This window comes from Salvelinus namaycush, unplaced genomic scaffold (assembly GCF_016432855.1).
Source record: "Salvelinus namaycush isolate Seneca unplaced genomic scaffold, SaNama_1.0 Scaffold2113, whole genome shotgun sequence".
NCBI classification, from domain to species: Eukaryota; Metazoa; Chordata; class Actinopteri; order Salmoniformes; family Salmonidae; genus Salvelinus; species Salvelinus namaycush.
Window position 1 is genome coordinate 1 of NW_024058913.1, and position 15,994 is coordinate 15,994.

Here is a 15,994-nt window from a genome sequence, read left to right on the forward strand (position 1 = left end):
ACACACACACACACAGACAAATGCATGAAACCAATTGATTTATTATCGATAACATCTCAGATTCTCTTGTGCTTTTGATTTACTCCATAAAAGAAGGGTTGTAATTCCAACATGGAAAACACAGGGCCATCAGACACCAGTCCAGTTCCACTCCTCACCAGCATTATTTCCTTTGATCATTTGAACAGGGCGAGGGAGCACAGAGCACACACAAGCTGCATTCAGTAACAATATTCTTATTTGTCTTATGCATAAAAGGGCAGTTGCTCCCTGACAACACAAGGAACTTTGATCGTATTAAAAGGGCAGGGGAGACTAGCCCATAGAAGCTGCATTTAGTCAATTCAGCATCAAATGCTTACTACAAGGCAGTGTTGCTGATGAAATAATGCCACACCCCCTAGTGGACAAAAGGCTTACAGCACCTGGTATTCCCAGGCGGTCTCCCATCCAAGTACTAACCAGGCCCGACCCTGCTTAGCTTCCGAGATCAGACGAGATCGGGCATATTCAGGCTGGTATGGCCGTAAGCGAAGGTACATCTCTTGGTACACCATATAAAGTCAAAGTGAGTCTGATAAACAGACATTGCATTCTCACCAATTAGATAAGCAGCTTGAACTTTGGCTCACTCAAAAAGTGGAAGAAATTACATATACTGTAGCCATCACTTTTTAGCACAGATAGTTGGATGAAATACAAACAAACCTTGCTAACATTTCTAAGCGAGGGCACATATTTCAGCCTTGTGGGAAAAAACGGACAAATACAATGACTTCTGACAAATACATCATCAGCAACAGTTTCCCATGCAGCTATCCTACTAGCCACAATAAATACACAAAAGCTCTGGATGTTGAAAACCTATTGCATTGTTCTGTGCTAAGGAGGAACGCATGTATGGACAATTTCATATTGGAAGCGCATGACACATCATGACCGGGGGGGGGGTTAGAGTGGCTTCTCAACTATCTCTTGATTGAAGTACCAGCGTGGCATAAATACAATGCTGCATTTCGCAACATAATGTTTCGACAAAATGCCAACAATATTTTGCTACAAACAAATGTTTCCACCTTTCGATTGGTCCACAAAGTCTCCTTCACAACTGACTTCAAAGATCTCCATAAGCACAGTCAGTTGACTCAAGTCATCCTTAAGCCTGCCGCCAAGCAACAGTTTATCATTAACAAAGCACTACCATAAATTTTGCAATCGGATTCCCACATTTGGAAAATTCGCAAGGGGTCAGCACAGCCAGAGTGCAATGGCTGAGCCCCACACCGGGTGAACCACCTTCTTGATCACGGTATCTCTTCTGCTTAGTGGAGGAAAAGTGTCTCCAGTGCCAACATTTTCCGCTAACGGTAACCACTTTGTGTTCTGATAATATCATATCACATCGACCTGCGTTAAATGCCGTTTAGGAATGCACTTGCACACAGAGTAGTGAAAAAGTAGTTTATTTTGTTTACTAGATTATATCAGTGAACCACTAGATTCCCATCATGCAACACTGTCGAAAAAATCACCAATTACTTTTTAATATCTTAACCTATCTGATATCACAAATGTTTGCGATATGACGAAATACAATCACATTCAGACACACACACACACACACAGACAAATGCATGAAACCAATTGATTTATTATCGATAACATCTCAGATTCTCTTGTGCTTTTGATTTACTCCATAAAAGAAGGGTTGTAATTCCAACATGGAAAACACAGGGCCATCAGACACCAGTCCAGTTCCACTCCTCACCAGCATTATTTCCTTTGATCATTTGAACAGGGCGAGGGAGCACAGAGCACACACAAGCTGCATTCAGTAACAATATTCTTATTTGTCTTATGCATAAAAGGCAGTTGCTCCCTGACAACACAAGGAACTTTGATCGTATTAAAAGGGCAGGGGAGACTAGCCCATAGAAGCTGCATTTAGTCAATTCAGCATCAAATGCTTACTACAAGGCAGTGTTGCTGATGAAATAATGCCACACCCCCTAGTGGACAAAAGGCTTACAGCACCTGGTATTCCCAGGCGGTCTCCCATCCAAGTACTAACCAGGCCCGACCCTGCTTAGCTTCCGAGATCAGACGAGATCGGGCATATTCAGGCTGGTATGGCCAGTAAGCGAAGGTACATCTCTTGGTACACCATATAAAGTCAAAGTGAGTCTGATAAACAGACATTGCATTCTCACCAATTAGATAAGCAGCTTGAACTTTGGCTCACTCAAAAAGTGGAAGAAATTACATATACTGTAGCCATCACTTTTTAGCACAGATAGTTGGATGAAATACAAACAAACCTTGCTAAACATTTCTAAGCGAGGGCACATATTTCAGCCTTGTGGGAAAAAACGGACAAATACAATGACTTCTGACAAATACATCATCAGCAACAGTTTCCCATGCAGCTATCCTACTAGCCACAATAAATACACAAAAGCTCTGGATGTTGAAAACCTATTGCATTGTTCTGTGCTAAGGAGGAACGCATGTATGGACAATTTCATATTGGAAGCGCATGGGGCGCGTATGACACATCATGACCGGGGGGGGGGTTAGAGTGGCTTCTCAACTATCTCCTGATTGAAGTACCAGCGTGGCATAAATACAATGCTGCATTTCGCAACATAATGTTTCGACAAAATGCCAACAATATTTTGCTACAAACAAATGTTTCCACCTTTCGATTGGTCCACAAAGTCTCCTTCACAACTGACTTCAAAGATCTCCATAAGCACAGTCAGTTGACTCAAGTCATCCTTAAGCCTGCCGCCAAGCAACAGTTTATCATTAACAAAGACATCAGGGTAAAGCTCAAACGAGCACTACCATAAATTTTGCAATCGGATTCCCACATTTGGAAAATTCGCAAGGGGTCAGCACAGCCAGAGTGCAATGGCTGAGCCCCACACCGGGTGAACCACCTTCTTGATCACGGTATCTCTTCTGCTTAGTGGAGGAAAAGTGTCTCCAGTGCCAACATTTTCCGCTAACGGTAACCACTTTGTGTTCTGATAATATCATATCACATCGACCTGCGTTAAATGCCGTTTAGGAATGCACTTGCACACAGAGTAGTGAAAAAGTAGTTTATTTTGTTTACTAGATTATATCAGTGAACCACTAGATTCCCATCATGCAACACTGTCGAAAAAATCACCAATTACTTTTTAATATCTTAACCTATCTGATATCACAAATGTTTGCGATATGACGAAATACAATCACATTCAGACACACACACACACACACAGACAAATGCATGAAACCAATTGATTTATTATCGATAACATCTCAGATTCTCTTGTGCTTTTGATTTACTCCATAAAAGAAGGGTTGTAATTCCAACATGGAAAACACAGGGCCATCAGACACCAGTCCAGTTCCACTCCTCACCAGCATTATTTCCTTTGATCATTTGAACAGGGCGAGGGAGCACAGAGCACACACAAGCTGCATTCAGTAACAATATTCTTATTTGTCTTATGCATAAAAGGCAGTTGCTCCCTGACAACACAAGGAACTTTGATCGTATTAAAAGGGCAGGGGAGACTAGCCCATAGAAGCTGCATTTAGTCAATTCAGCATCAAATGCTTACTACAAGGCAGTGTTGCTGATGAAATAATGCCACACCCCCTAGTGGACAAAAGGCTTACAGCACCTGGTATTCCCAGGCGGTCTCCCATCCAAGTACTAACCAGGCCCGACCCTGCTTAGCTTCCGAGATCAGACGAGATCGGGCATATTCAGGCTGGTATGGCCGTAAGCGAAGGTACATCTCTTGGTACACCATATAAAGTCAAAGTGAGTCTGATAAACAGACATTGCATTCTCACCAATTAGATAAGCAGCTTGAACTTTGGCTCACTCAAAAAGTGGAAGAAATTACATATACTGTAGCCATCACTTTTTAGCACAGATAGTTGGATGAAATACAAACAAACCTTGCAAACATTTCTAAGCGAGGGCACATATTTCAGCCTTGTGGGAAAAAACGGACAAATACAATGACTTCTGACAAATACATCATCAGCAACAGTTTCCCATGCAGCTATCCTACTAGCCACAATAAATACACAAAAGCTCTGGATGTTGAAAACCTATTGCATTGTTCTGTGCTAAGGAGGAACGCATGTATGGACAATTTCATATTGGAAGCGCATGGGGCGCGTATGACACATCATGACCGGGGGGGGGGTTAGAGTGGCTTCTCAACTATCTCCTGATTGAAGTACCAGCGTGGCATAAATACAATGCTGCATTTCGCAACATAATGTTTCGACAAAATGCCAACAATATTTTGCTACAAACAAATGTTTCCACCTTTCGATTGGTCCACAAAGTCTCCTTCACAACTGACTTCAAAGATCTCCATAAGCACAGTCAGTTGACTCAAGTCATCCTTAAGCCTGCCGCCAAGCAACAGTTTATCATTAACAAAGACATCAGGGTAAAGCTCAAACGAGCACTACCATAAATTTTGCAATCGGATTCCCACATTTGGAAAATTCGCAAGGGGTCAGCACAGCCAGAGTGCAATGGCTGAGCCCCACACCGGGTGAACCACCTTCTTGATCACGGTATCTCTTCTGCTTAGTGGAGGAAAAGTGTCTCCAGTGCCAACATTTTCCGCTAACGGTAACCACTTTGTGTTCTGATAATATCATATCACATCGACCTGCGTTAAATGCCGTTTAGGAATGCACTTGCACACAGAGTAGTGAAAAAGTAGTTTATTTTGTTTACTAGATTATATCAGTGAACCACTAGATTCCCATCATGCAACACTGTCGAAAAAATCACCAATTACTTTTTAATATCTTAACCCATCTGATATCACAAATGTTTGCGATATGACGAAATACAATCACATTCAGACACACACACACACACAGACAAATGCATGAAACCAATTGATTTATTATCGATAACATCTCAGATTCTCTTGTGCTTTTGATTTACTCCATAAAAGAAGGGTTGTAATTCCAACATGGAAAACACAGGGCCATCAGACACCAGTCCAGTTCCACTCCTCACCAGCATTATTTCCTTTGATCATTTGAACAGGGCGAGGGAGCACAGAGCACACACAAGCTGCATTCAGTAACAATATTCTTATTTGTCTTATGCATAAAAGGCAGTTGCTCCCTGACAACACAAGGAACTTTGATCGTATTAAAAGGGCAGGGGAGACTAGCCCATAGAAGCTGCATTTAGTCAATTCAGCATCAAATGCTTACTACAAGGCAGTGTTGCTGATGAAATAATGCCACACCCCCTAGTGGACAAAAGGCTTACAGCACCTGGTATTCCCAGGCGGTCTCCCATCCAAGTACTAACCAGGCCCGACCCTGCTTAGCTTCCGAGATCAGACGAGATCGGGCATATTCAGGCTGGTATGGCCGTAAGCGAAGGTACATCTCTTGGTACACCATATAAAGTCAAAGTGAGTCTGATAAACAGACATTGCATTCTCACCAATTAGATAAGCAGCTTGAACTTTGGCTCACTCAAAAAGTGGAAGAAATTACATATACTGTAGCCATCACTTTTTAGCACAGATAGTTGGATGAAATACAAACAAACCTTGCAAACATTTCTAAGCGAGGGCACATATTTCAGCCTTGTGGGAAAAAACGGACAAATACAATGACTTCTGACAAATACATCATCAGCAACAGTTTCCCATGCAGCTATCCTACTAGCCACAATAAATACACAAAAGCTCTGGATGTTGAAAACCTATTGCATTGTTCTGTGCTAAGGAGGAACGCATGTATGGACAATTTCATATTGGAAGCGCATGGGGCGCGTATGACACATCATGACCGGGGGGGGGGTTAGAGTGGCTTCTCAACTATCTCCTGATTGAAGTACCAGCGTGGCATAAATACAATGCTGCATTTCGCAACATAATGTTTCGACAAAATGCCAACAATATTTTGCTACAAACAAATGTTTCCACCTTTCGATTGGTCCACAAAGTCTCCTTCACAACTGACTTCAAAGATCTCCATAAGCACAGTCAGTTGACTCAAGTCATCCTTAAGCCTGCCGCCAAGCAACAGTTTATCATTAACAAAGACATCAGGGTAAAGCTCAAACGAGCACTACCATAAATTTTGCAATCGGATTCCCACATTTGGAAAATTCGCAAGGGGTCAGCACAGCCAGAGTGCAATGGCTGAGCCCCACACCGGGTGAACCACCTTCTTGATCACGGTATCTCTTCTGCTTAGTGGAGGAAAAGTGTCTCCAGTGCCAACATTTTCCGCTAACGGTAACCACTTTGTGTTCTGATAATATCATATCACATCGACCTGCGTTAAATGCCGTTTAGGAATGCACTTGCACACAGAGTAGTGAAAAAGTAGTTTATTTTGTTTACTAGATTATATCAGTGAACCACTAGATTCCCATCATGCAACACTGTCGAAAAAATCACCAATTACTTTTTAATATCTTAACCCATCTGATATCACAAATGTTTGCGATATGACGAAATACAATCACATTCAGACACACACACACACACAGACAAATGCATGAAACCAATTGATTTATTATCGATAACATCTCAGATTCTCTTGTGCTTTTGATTTACTCCATAAAAGAAGGGTTGTAATTCCAACATGGAAAACACAGGGCCATCAGACACCAGTCCAGTTCCACTCCTCACCAGCATTATTTCCTTTGATCATTTGAACAGGGCGAGGGAGCACAGAGCACACACAAGCTGCATTCAGTAACAATATTCTTATTTGTCTTATGCATAAAAGGCAGTTGCTCCCTGACAACACAAGGAACTTTGATCGTATTAAAAGGGCAGGGGAGACTAGCCCATAGAAGCTGCATTTAGTCAATTCAGCATCAAATGCTTACTACAAGGCAGTGTTGCTGATGAAATAATGCCACACCCCCTAGTGGACAAAAGGCTTACAGCACCTGGTATTCCCAGGCGGTCTCCCATCCAAGTACTAACCAGGCCCGACCCTGCTTAGCTTCCGAGATCAGACGAGATCGGGCATATTCAGGCTGGTATGGCCGTAAGCGAAGGTACATCTCTTGGTACACCATATAAAGTCAAAGTGAGTCTGATAAACAGACATTGCATTCTCACCAATTAGATAAGCAGCTTGAACTTTGGCTCACTCAAAAAGTGGAAGAAATTACATATACTGTAGCCATCACTTTTTAGCACAGATAGTTGGATGAAATACAAACAAACCTTGCAAACATTTCTAAGCGAGGGCACATATTTCAGCCTTGTGGGAAAAAACGGACAAATACAATGACTTCTGACAAATACATCATCAGCAACAGTTTCCCATGCAGCTATCCTACTAGCCACAATAAATACACAAAAGCTCTGGATGTTGAAAACCTATTGCATTGTTCTGTGCTAAGGAGGAACGCATGTATGGACAATTTCATATTGGAAGCGCATGGGGCGCGTATGACACATCATGACCGGGGGGGGGTTAGAGTGGCTTCTCAACTATCTCCTGATTGAAGTACCAGCGTGGCATAAATACAATGCTGCATTTCGCAACATAATGTTTCGACAAAATGCCAACAATATTTTGCTACAAACAAATGTTTCCACCTTTCGATTGGTCCACAAAGTCTCCTTCACAACTGACTTCAAAGATCTCCATAAGCACAGTCAGTTGACTCAAGTCATCCTTAAGCCTGCCGCCAAGCAACAGTTTATCATTAACAAAGACATCAGGGTAAAGCTCAAACGAGCACTACCATAAATTTTGCAATCGGATTCCCACATTTGGAAAATTCGCAAGGGGTCAGCACAGCCAGAGTGCAATGGCTGAGCCCCACACCGGGTGAACCACCTTCTTGATCACGGTATCTCTTCTGCTTAGTGGAGGAAAAGTGTCTCCAGTGCCAACATTTTCCGCTAACGGTAACCACTTTGTGTTCTGATAATATCATATCACATCGACCTGCGTTAAATGCCGTTTAGGAATGCACTTGCACACAGAGTAGTGAAAAAGTAGTTTATTTTGTTTACTAGATTATATCAGTGAACCACTAGATTCCCATCATGCAACACTGTCGAAAAAATCACCAATTACTTTTTAATATCTTAACCCATCTGATATCACAAATGTTTGCGATATGACGAAATACAATCACATTCAGACACACACACACACACACAGACAAATGCATGAAACCAATTGATTTATTATCGATAACATCTCAGATTCTCTTGTGCTTTTGATTTACTCCATAAAAGAAGGGTTGTAATTCCAACATGGAAAACACAGGGCCATCAGACACCAGTCCAGTTCCACTCCTCACCAGCATTATTTCCTTTGATCATTTGAACAGGGCGAGGGAGCACAGAGCACACACAAGCTGCATTCAGTAACAATATTCTTATTTGTCTTATGCATAAAAGGCAGTTGCTCCCTGACAACACAAGGAACTTTGATCGTATTAAAAGGGCAGGGGAGACTAGCCCATAGAAGCTGCATTTAGTCAATTCAGCATCAAATGCTTACTACAAGGCAGTGTTGCTGATGAAATAATGCCACACCCCCTAGTGGACAAAAGGCTTACAGCACCTGGTATTCCCAGGCGGTCTCCCATCCAAGTACTAACCAGGCCCGACCCTGCTTAGCTTCCGAGATCAGACGAGATCGGGCATATTTTTTTTTTTTTTTTTATCTTTTATTATGAAAAAACACATAATATTTACAACATTCAATCAATAATAAAAAAGGATGAACAATTCATCCTTTTACAAAATCAAAAAATAAAAAATAAATAAAATAAAACCTATTAAAAAACACAATCATCCACTAAATCCACTTAATAATGAAATACAAGTTTCCCATTTGACAGAATTTCAATAAAAGTACTCCCCCACACAAACAATTTTTCAAAATTTCCTCCACCGTATCTATATATTATCTCTATATCTCTCTCTAATATGCTCCTAAAAAAACCTTCCACACTCACAATTTTCCCTTCATAATGACCTAAATTCCTTCTTAATCTTATCGCATATCTAGCATGACTTAGTATAAAATTCACCAAATTAAAATTTAAAACTTTACTTTTCCCATTTACACCAAAAAGAAACAACCTCCTCCACTCCACCCCAGTAAAAATCTCTTCTCCCCAATGTTTTACTAAAAGCCCTTTTAAAAACTCGTGAAAGTCTTTCAACCTACTACATTCAATAAAAAAGTGCATCAAATTTTCCACCCCCGTACCACAAATATCGCATTCTCTTTTAATATCCCTATTTATTTGATGCAAAACCACATTTGTAAAAATCCTATTATGTTTCAATTTAAAATCATTGTCTTCACATTCTATAAAATTATATTTTACATTTACATTCTTCCATATTGATTTTACATCCATGTTTGGAAACACCCTAGACCACACTTTCTCCGCAGCAGGACTTTTTATCTCTTTTAAAATACATTTTCTATAAACCATTTTAACTTTTAGACCTGATAAATCATGTTTCTCCCCATTACTTTCATAATATAAAACTGGTAAAGCCCTAGATCTTTTGACCACCTCTTTGTTTATTAAAATCACCCACTCCCCGGGAATACATCCTAATATTTTCTTGTACATATTCTCCACAGTAGTTTTACTTATTTCTTCATCTACTTCAACCACATTGTCATATATAGCCTGAAATGGAAGAAACCCAGGAATTACCTCATATGCTATGTCACCTATCTGCCTCATCCCAGCCCTCATAAAATATTTACAAAACAACATCATATTATTGCACTTTATCTTTGGATTTAAAAATATCGGCTGATTTAAAATATTTTCTAAACTGGTACATTCATAATAAATATTTGGTAAAAACCGCCCCCAAGCCTCAAACACTTCTCTGTAAAACAAAGGTATATTACCTAACATTTCCTTCTTCATACTCATCAATAAACCATTGTCCCCCATCCTCCCAACCTCCTGCAAATACTCTTTAAAAAACCTTTTCCACCCATAATCCAATTCACCAAATAAATATTTCCGTACCATTTTTACTCTAATTGCTGTTTTCCTTACACTTAAATCTACCAACTTCAAACCCCCCTCCTCATAACCTGCAATCAAAGTTTTAAAAGCTATTCTCACCCCCTTCCCTTCCCATAAAAAATCAACTACAATTTTATTCATTTCAGATAAAACCCATTCTGGCATATCCAAAACATTCATTACATAAATAAATATTGACATCAACAATGAATTTATGACAATTACTTTCCCTTTTAATTTCAAAGACCTCCCCCTCCACATATTTACCACCTTTCTAACTTTATTTATTACACCACTCCATGTCAAATCCCTAGCTTCCATTTCTTTCACCCCTAAAAACACTCCTAATACCTTAAAATAATCTTTAACCACTTTAAAAGGAAAATTCCCCTCATTAATCTTCCCAATATACATTACTACTGACTTCTCCATGTTAACCTTTGCACCCGATGCTTGTCCATATACTTTAAAACACTCCATCACCCTTTTTACACTACCCTCATCTCTAACTGTTATAGTGGTATCATCTGCGTATTGATGTATCAAACTAAAACCTCCTTGCGGAGTCTCTACACAATTTATAAGATTATCTCTTTTAAGAAATGCTGCTAAAGGTTCTACCGATAAAACGAATAATAAAGCTGATAAAGGACACCCCTGTCTCACAGATCTCTCAAGAATAAAAGAATCGGTTAAAACCCCATTACATTTCACCCTACTTTTTGCCTTCTTATATAATAATTTTATCCATCCTATTATTCTATTACCAAAACCATATTTATCCATTACCCTAAACATAAAATCATGTTCCACCCTATCAAAAGCTTTATTTAAATCTATGCTTAAAACAATTCCCCCCATCTTATCATGATTCATTTTATTTATCACATCTCTAATTGTATTAATTGTATCCGCAATATCTCTACCAGGCACACTATAATTCTGTGTAGGTGCTATAATATCATTTAAAACTTGCTTCATTCTATTTGCCAGTATCTTTGCTAAAATCTTATAATCCGAATTTAATAAACTAATTGGCCTATAATTCTCCAATTTTAATTTACTCCCCTTATTTTTATATAAAATCGTTATCAGCCCTGTCACCATAGATTCAGAAATACTATCATTATCCTCCATATATTGATAAACTTCCAATAAAATAGGTGCTAAAAAACTGGCATATATTTTATAAAACTCTGCAATTATTCCATCTACTCCAGGACTCTTATTTACTTGTAAACCCTTAATCGCATCTTTAACTTCAGTCAATGTTATCTTCCCATCACACATTTGTTTATCCTCTACATTAATTTGCACATCCACACTATCCAATATCTCCTTTACACACCCCTCATCCACCTCCCCTTTCTTAAATAAATCCTTATAAAAATTCTGCACTGTTTCTAAAACCTCTACATAATCATTGACAACTTCACCCTTTATATTTTCGATCTCTCTAATATATGTTCTCCTCTGTTTATTCTTCTCTAAACCAAGAAAAAATGAAGTACATTTCTCCCCCTCCAAAACATACTTTGCCTTACTTCTTATAATTGCACCCTTACACTTATCTATTTCATATTTAGTCAATTGTGCTTTTAATTCCAAAAACTTTCCTATATTATAATTAGGTTCACTGTCACACTTCCTCATTTCTTTATCCAATTTAGCCCTCAACTCATTTTCTTCTCTTTTCATCCTACCTCTCTTTTTCCTTGCATATCCTATACTAAAAACTTTTATTTTTTCCTTAACCTTATCCCACCATGAACACTTATCATTCTCTTTCTGCTTATCCTCCATTTCACATGCTATCAAAGATTTAAGTTGTTTCCCATATTCCTCATCTCCCAAATACCCTGCATTCATACACCATATTCCACCCCCTGTTCTTTCCTTATCTAATCCCACTGAAAATGTTAAACCTGCATGATCACTAAAAGTTGTAAAAACATACTTAATATCTTTCATAAAATTCCTTAAACCTTCTTTTACTAAAACCAGATCTATCCTCGTTTGTTTCAAATCCCCTAAAACCACCTGCCTTCTAGAAAATTCTCTTTTTTCTGGATTTTCCTCTCTCCATATATCAATTATTCCTTTTTCTAACATCATCTTCTTTAAAACCCCCCTAGATACATCACTTCTAAAAATAGCTCCTCTTGTCATATCCAGTCTATCCATTTTAACATTAAAATCCCCAACTACAATACAGTTTCCCTCACACCATTTCCCTATTTCTAAAAATAAATCTTTGCGCTCTATTTCAGTATTAGGCGCATAAATATTTATAATTCTAAAAACCATACTCATATATTCAAAATCTACAATTAAAATCCTCCCATTATTATCATTATATATCTGTTTCACATTATCCACCACATCCCTCCTCAATAAAATAGCAACCCCACTTGAATTCCCTCTGCCGTTGTTTACATAAATAAAATCCCTCCATATTTTTTTAACTTCTAAAACACATACATTATCCCAGTGCGTCTCTTGAATACATAAAATATCTGACTTCTTCATTTTTACTATTCTATTAAATTTTCCCATTGTCCTCAATCCATTTGCATTTATTGACATTATATTTACCATTCTAATAAATAATAAAATGATAAAATATAATTTCATTATTCCTCTACCTGTTATCCAGTTTCTTTCCTCTTCCACCCTTTCTCTCCCCCTCTTCCCGCCGCTTTCCTCTTCCTGTATCCTTCCCTCGTTCTTTCAATCTTTTCTCCATCCTCCGTATCCGATATCTCTTCCAAGTCCATGTTTTCCAGCCAACTCCCCTTCTTGACATCCACATCTGTTGTGCTCCCCGTGCTCATCGCCGTCTCTGGTATTGTCATCAACTCCATAACCCCCTCCATTTCTTCACCCCCCGAGCTACTTGTTAGTGCTGTGCTTTCCCCCAAAACCTGTGAGTCCCCCGTGCTTCCCCCCAGTCCACTCCCCCCCTCCTCCTGAAAACTCCCTCTTCTTATTTCTGATGTCCATACTGCTCCCAATTTCATTTATCTTCTGGTCCTTCTTCTTCTTCCTTCCTCCGTCTCTCCACCTTCCACCACGTCCTCTCCTCCATCTTCTTCTCCTTCTTGCGACAATACCACTGCTTCCTCGATATATTGTTTGACTCCCCTCTTCAGCCCTAACCTCTCCACAGTTGCACTCCGCCAATCTTTTTCTGCATCCACCACAAAAATTCCTTTCCTTCTCTCCATCACATTCTCTCGCATAGTGTCCTTGATTGCCACACTTAAAACACTTAAATTCCGGGCAGTCTTTAACTATGTGCCCGGGTTGAATACACATACGACACACTCTGACCTGTTTGTCATGAATGACTCTGAAATATTCTGCTCCCTCCAACGTCTCAATTCTTGTAGAATAAGGTAATGATGTCACTTTTTCTGTGAACTTGACCTTGCAGAAACGTGTCCCGTCAACCACCTCCGTTCCTGGCCAAACTCTCCTCCTTATCTCCGAGACAGCCGCCACTCCCCAGCTACTCAGCTTGCCCAGTATCACACCATCTTCTACATATACTGGGAGATTCATGAACGACACCACCACTTCCTTCACATTAATATCTCTCGCCAGAATCTTTGTATCCTTTATTCTTAATCCATCCATTAGACGTTCTTTTCCTTTTTCATTTCTCATCGTAATTTCGTACTTCTTCTCCCCTTTCATTCGGCATCCCACCACCTCTCCACACACCTCCTTAATTGCTCTTAGTAGTTCCATTGTCGTCACCTTGTCTTCTCCTTCCAACTCAATTGCCACCGTGTATTCCTTGCCATATTTCATTTCTTCTTTATCTTCATTTTTCTTCCGTTGCGCCTTTTCGTTGTCTTTGTCCATTCCGTTTGTCTTTTCCATGTTGTCCGTCATAGTAAAAAAATGAATCCAAAAAACTCTCCCCCAAGCAGAAAAACTGCAAGGGGGAAGACTAACCAAACTTAAAACTATTCAACTGAAGAAAATAATAAATTATATTGCAAAAACCAATTAATTAACAAAAATAGCTCTCGAGCAAACACTCTCCAGCAAACACTCACTCACAGCTCAGACACTCGCACCTGTCGTCACTTCTCCAATCAGGAATGGCGCATTCAGGCTGGTATGGCCGTAAGCGAAGGTACATCTCTTGGTACACCATATAAAGTCAAAGTGAGTCTGATAAACAGACATTGCATTCTCACCAATTAGATAAGCAGCTTGAACTTTGGCTCACTCAAAAAGTGGAAGAAATTACATATACTGTAGCCATCACTTTTTAGCACAGATAGTTGGATGAAATACAAACAAACCTTGCTAAACATTTCTAAGCGAGGGCACATATTTCAGCCTTGTGGGAAAAAACGGACAAATACAATGACTTCTGACAAATACATCATCAGCAACAGTTTCCCATGCAGCTATCCTACTAGCCACAATAAATACACAAAAGCTCTGGATGTTGAAAACCTATTGCATTGTTCTGTGCTAAGGAGGAACGCATGTATGGACAATTTCATATTGGAAGCGCATGGGGCGCGTATGACACATCATGACCGGGGGGGGGGTTAGAGTGGCTTCTCAACTATCTCCTGATTGAAGTACCAGCGTGGCATAAATACAATGCTGCATTTCGCAACATAATGTTTCGACAAAATGCCAACAATATTTTGCTACAAACAAATGTTTCCACCTTTCGATTGGTCCACAAAGTCTCCTTCACAACTGACTTCAAAGATCTCCATAAGCACAGTCAGTTGACTCAAGTCATCCTTAAGCCTGCCGCCAAGCAACAGGTTTATCATTAACAAAGACATCAGGGTAAAGCGCAAACGAGCACTACCATAAATTTTGCAATCGAGATTCCCACATTTGGAAAATTCGCAAGGGGTCAGCACAGCCAGAGTGCAATGGCTGAGCCCCACACCGGGTGAACCACCTTCTTGATCACGGTATCTCTTCTGCTTAGTGGAGGGCAAAGTCTCTCCAGTGCCAACATTTTCCGCTAACGGTAACCACTTTGTGTTCTGATAATATCATATCACATCGACCTGCGTTAAATGCCGTTTAGGAATGCACTTGCACACAGAGTAGTGAAAAAGTAGTTTATTTTGTTTACTAGATTATATCAGTGAACCACTAGATTCCCATCATGCAACACTGTCGAAAAAATCACCAATTACTTTTTAATATCTTAACCTATCTGATATCACAAATGTTTGCGATATGACGAAATACAATCACATTCAGACACACACACACACACACAGACAAATGCATGAAACCAATTGATTTATTATCGATAACATCTCAGATTCTCTTGTGCTTTTGATTTACTCCATAAAAGAAGGGTTGTAATTCCAACATGGAAAACACAGGGCCATCAGACACCAGTCCAGTTCCACTCCTCACCAGCATTATTTCCTTTGATCATTTGAACAGGGCGAGGGAGCACAGAGCACACACAAGCTGCATTCAGTAACAATATTCTTATTTGTCTTATGCATAAAAGGCAGTTGCTCCCTGACAACACAAGGAACTTTGATCGTATTAAAAGGGCAGGGGAGACTAGCCCATAGAAGCTGCATTTAGTCAATTCAGCATCAAATGCTTACTACAAGGCAGTGTTGCTGATGAAATAATGCCACACCCCCTAGTGGACAAAAGGCTTACAGCACCTGGTATTCCCAGGCGGTCTCCCATCCAAGTACTAACCAGGCCCGACCCTGCTTAGCTTCCGAGATCAGACGAGATCGGGCATATTTTTTTTTTTTTTTTTTTTTATTATAAAAAAGTTTCAATTACAATATTTTATCAAATGTACAATACACAAAAACCGAGACTAACATAGGCAGGTGAACAATTCACCCCCTATCAAATCAAAGAACTCAAATAAATAAAATACAACAAAAACTAATAAAAGCCTAACATAAATTC

At 39.6% G+C, this 15,994-nt stretch overlaps 5 non-coding genes and 6 pseudogenes across 5 annotated transcripts; all 11 read right to left on the minus strand.

Annotated features, from left to right (window-relative positions):
* Positions 1 to 413: 413 nt before the first annotated feature.
* Positions 414 to 532, minus strand: LOC120038244. Its single transcript, XR_005475005.1, has one exon. It is a non-coding gene; the product is annotated as a 5S ribosomal RNA (ribosomal RNA).
* Positions 533 to 1,177: 645 nt separating this feature from the next.
* Positions 1,178 to 1,329, minus strand: LOC120038262 (annotated as a pseudogene).
* A 693-nt stretch (positions 1,330 to 2,022) lies between these two features.
* On the minus strand, positions 2,023 to 2,142 carry LOC120038238. The gene has a single exon (XR_005475004.1). It is a non-coding gene; the product is annotated as a 5S ribosomal RNA (ribosomal RNA).
* Positions 2,143 to 2,828: 686 nt separating this feature from the next.
* Positions 2,829 to 2,975, minus strand: LOC120038247 (annotated as a pseudogene).
* A 693-nt stretch (positions 2,976 to 3,668) lies between these two features.
* On the minus strand, positions 3,669 to 3,787 carry LOC120038255. Its single transcript, XR_005475006.1, has one exon. It is a non-coding gene; the product is annotated as a 5S ribosomal RNA (ribosomal RNA).
* A 685-nt stretch (positions 3,788 to 4,472) lies between these two features.
* Positions 4,473 to 4,619, minus strand: LOC120038248 (annotated as a pseudogene).
* Positions 4,620 to 5,310: 691 nt separating this feature from the next.
* On the minus strand, positions 5,311 to 5,429 carry LOC120038263. The gene has a single exon (XR_005475007.1). It is a non-coding gene; the product is annotated as a 5S ribosomal RNA (ribosomal RNA).
* A 685-nt stretch (positions 5,430 to 6,114) lies between these two features.
* On the minus strand, positions 6,115 to 6,261 carry LOC120038249 (annotated as a pseudogene).
* Positions 6,262 to 6,952: 691 nt separating this feature from the next.
* LOC120038225 lies at positions 6,953 to 7,071 on the minus strand. Its single transcript, XR_005474991.1, has one exon. It is a non-coding gene; the product is annotated as a 5S ribosomal RNA (ribosomal RNA).
* Positions 7,072 to 7,755: 684 nt separating this feature from the next.
* LOC120038250 lies at positions 7,756 to 7,902 on the minus strand (annotated as a pseudogene).
* Positions 7,903 to 14,879: 6,977 nt separating this feature from the next.
* On the minus strand, positions 14,880 to 15,029 carry LOC120038241 (annotated as a pseudogene).
* Between the last annotated feature and the right edge of the window lie 965 nt (positions 15,030 to 15,994).